This window comes from Limulus polyphemus, unplaced genomic scaffold (assembly GCF_000517525.1).
Source record: "Limulus polyphemus unplaced genomic scaffold, Limulus_polyphemus-2.1.2 Scaffold312, whole genome shotgun sequence".
In the NCBI taxonomy this organism is placed as follows: domain Eukaryota; kingdom Metazoa; phylum Arthropoda; class Merostomata; order Xiphosura; family Limulidae; genus Limulus; species Limulus polyphemus.
This window is the reverse complement of record NW_013665922.1, coordinates 125,770-129,904: the sequence shown is the minus strand read 5'-3', so window position 1 is coordinate 129,904 and position 4,135 is coordinate 125,770. Positions and strand designations below refer to the sequence as shown.

The following is a 4,135-nucleotide window of genomic DNA, read 5'->3' as shown; positions in this document are numbered from 1 at the left end:
ACCGCCAAATCTTGGGCTACTCTTTACCAACGAATAGTGGGATTGACCGTCACATTATAACGCCCCACGGCTGAAAGGGCGAGCATGTTTGGTGTGACGGAGATTCAAACCCGCGACCCACAGAGTGCGAGTCGAGCGCCCTAACCACCTGGCCATGCCGGCCATCCCTATTTCTTAGACAAAACTGTCTCCCGGTTTCTAGGTTAAAAGCTGTGCTCTATAGCGTAGGATATTTAATATGTCAAGGTTATACAATACCCTGATACAAATATATCTAAATTATATAGACATGTGACATTGTTTAATAAATGTATCCTGCCATAAAAGTTCATGAATTATAAAACAAGACATACCCCAAATAAGTAGATTAGTAGTTTTGATGGATGGAAAACACCAAAACATCATGAAATGTTCGAAAGTTAGAGAGAAAGCATGAAAATCGATATGAGTGCTGACTACTGTGGCATGTTATCATTCAACGCTTTCGAAAAGTTGATGACCCAACATCTTAAAAGGCGGTAAAATGTACACATGCTTAAGTTATTCATGGATATGAAGGCATCTTGAACTTCTAGGGGTCATCCCGGAATTTTTTGGTTAAGGGATCAATATGTTACTTTAGCAGAATAATACTTCTTCTAAAAAAAAGTGCTTAATTTCAAAGTTAGAATATCGATGTCTTTGAACGATCCAACCAAAACGCAAATCTAAATAACTTAAAATGTTTGTTGGTTAAACGTAATGAGTTAAAAGGAAGTTTCAGATCACAACCTTCCGTTCGTCATCCACTGCCCTAATTTTCAAACTGTAGGGGCGTAGTGGAGAAGAAACCTCACGGCATAGCAACATTTATTCAGAATATTATGCTACCTTTTATAATTAGTTAGATAATCCAGATCCTACTGTCAGTGACCACATATATGAATAGTTTAAACTTACTGCTTCTCGAAACATAGTAGCAATAAAGTTATTCACAACGATCACTAATTGAGGAACTTTAAACAAAATTGCTAAAATTAATAAATATGAGCCTACCGTGTATATTTTCTTCCTGCATATTATCATTAATGTAATTTATTGACCTTTAAAAATGTATTTAGTATGAAAATCCTTGTGCTTAAAAATATTGCATGGAAGCAACTTATTGGAGTATTAAACAAATAGTTTGAAAGAAAACATTTTTCATAAAATATAAATGTGACGATATTAATTACTATATAGATTAAAAGTCTTCATATAAGTATTGGTTTTCGTGTTTAGGTTTTAGATGTTTATAATGTATAGCTAAAGGTGTGAGTAATAAACAGGATCATTATAGATATACATTTCCAATGTCAAAGCTCCATAGATGTCAGATGTATATATTGTGGGAAAATATATGAACCGGAAAAAGTCATTGCTATGTCATTTACTCTTTCGTAATTAGCCCATAACTTTCTGCATTATCGCCTCAGTTCGCTCATTTCAAGGTTGTCAATCAATCAACTTTTTTCAGAATGGTATAATTTGTAAGAAAAGAATACGTAATATTTGCTTTTAATTTAAGGTCTTGTGTACGGTCTTAAATTTGATAAAATTAGGTTTATTTACTTTCATATCTCCGACTATACATGAAGTAATAAAACAGCAATAAAGTGCTTTTTTGAGCCACAAATTTTTATGGCAAAGCTTTCAAATATTTGTTTTATATATTACCGTTACATTATTACATTATGGCACCGTAAACGCAAAATTGTTGAATATTTTATATTTGTTTTGATTTGACCATTATGTTACTTTAGGTAAATTCTTATTTAAAGGCATCGATGGTATTTTAACATGATCATCTGAATAACTCGGATATAAACTTCATCAGTAAGCAAATGTTTAAGATAACAGCGTTGCATCTTAGTTAGTAGTGTCCGCTTTCAGCTGGCCCGGCATGGCCAGGTTGATAAGGCGCGGGTTCGAAGCCCTGTCCCATCAAACATGCTCGCCCTTTCAGCCGTGGGGGCGTTATAATGTGACGGTTAATCCACTATTCGTTGGTAAAAGAGTAGCCCAAGAGTTGGCGGTGGGTGGTGATGACTAGTTGCCTTCCCTCTAGTCTTACACTGCTAAATTAGGGAGGGCTAGCGCAGATAGCCCTCGTGTAGCTTTGCGCGAAATTCAAAACCAAACAAACGGCTTCCAGCTACGTACTTCAGTCAATATATTTAAATGTAAATGATGCGGAATTGGACTATTTGGACATTGGAAGATATATGTAGATTCATGTAGATATAATATATTTTAACATAAATATAAAATGGTTTACAGTAGCAGCGGTGTGTTATTTATAAAATACAAAAAATATCAATGTTATATATAAAACATTATGAATATTAAAGCAAATAAATACTATCATTTTATAAATTAACTGATACTTATGGCTCGTGAAGATTAAACGTGTTTTACAAGTATAGCCCATTTCTTGTAACTAAAGCAGTAAAAACAATCCATTAAGAACATAAGCAATGCGTTTCTTACTTTAACTTTGATAAAAAAAAACATAAAAGTCGTAATAATTGTAACTCTGGTCCTGCTAGTTGTGTTAACTGTATATTACAAAAAAAGTTTGTTCGACGTTTTCAAGTGGTCGCGTTGCATATCACGAAAGAAACGTATGAAACGTTCTTTCAATCATATTTTTCTTTTTTGTTTATTGTATATACAGCTTCTATAAAGAATATACAGAGTCGTAAAACAAAAATGAACAATTTGTAAACTTATCAAAAAAGTAATTTTGGTAATTTTTTTGGGCATAGTTAGATACTTAGCAACAAATGTATCTCATTCTGTATCTTGCTTATTTGACGCACAATTAACTCGTTCCTTAGACATCTGATTACAACCTAGTAAATATTTGCGTCATAATCCTTACAGTGAGAAATTCGTGTCGATTAGTGCACCCAGTATTTCGATAACCAGTTGTCGAAAAGAAATAGCAGCATATGTGTAAAGAATTGTTACTTACCGTATATCACGGAATTTACCATGCGAACAGTTATAAAAAAAAACAACAGAAAATCACGGAACAAAGTAAGGAAATCTCATGATGATGTAATTTTGATCGATTTCGTTAAACAAGTTCTTAGCGATTCATCCAAAATGAATATAATACACATAACTGTTATCTTTCAGGATAAGAGTCTCACGGTATGTCAGTGGTAAGTTCCCGATATACAATGGTAAAATCTCGCGTTCGATGTCCTGTTATGGGTAGAATATAGATAGCCCACTGTGTAATTTTACTCCAGAAAATCAACAACGATAAGATTAACTTAGTATGAGAGATCAAATAATCGTTTTTCCTTAATGCAATCAAACTACATATTCAAGGCTATAAGTCAATGTTTAATCTGATGAAAGACGATTGCTCGAAACGTTACCGATCAAACTGTTTTTTTTTTTATTTGATGATTTCTTTAACCTCATTCTTCAATTTTTATAATCGAATTTGTTTTACCGGAACGAATTTTATTCTTTTAAAGTCAACTTAAGTCAAAGATGTTTTAACCAATAAATATTAAACCAATTTCAGTGTGGTACCTTCAAATATTGCATATACGGCAGTACCACAGTATTCTATAATATTTATAATTTGTTTATGTTTACATAATATATTTTAAATAGCACTTTATACCTTTACAACGTATTTACAAGAAAACATTCGCTTCCATTTCCAGTCGATTTTAGTGTAGTCTAAACACTTCTATTTATATAATGATAATTAGTTCTACAGGTTGTCCAAAAGTAGGTATATAGTTAGTTGCATGTGTTGAATTTATTGAATTGTTTTGAGTTGTAGAGTCTATTGAATCTATTGAGTTGCGATTGTCTTGATTAAAATTTCCCTCAGAGATGGATTGGCCGCAGAGGCCTATGTACCCCTATGGACTTTTTCTTTTGGGTGAGTACTCAAGGACAAAGTATACAGTAGGAAATCCCGGAATATTGACGAAATGAAAGGACATATCAGAGACGCATTTAAAGAACAGATAGACTTGTATCAGAAATTTTGCAGAAGTGTGGTAGGCAGACTCCAGGATTGTGTGAATAGCGACGGGTTTCAATTTGAACACCTGCGTGATTAATTTTGCCATAATCCCACGTC

The 4,135-nt window shown here is 33.3% G+C and overlaps 1 protein-coding gene across 1 annotated transcript in view; it reads right to left on the bottom strand.

Annotated features, from left to right (window-relative positions):
- LOC111085286 overlaps positions 1-4,135 on the bottom strand; it is a 77,004-nt gene that overhangs the window by 70,068 nt on the left and 2,801 nt on the right. The window lies entirely within an intron of this gene.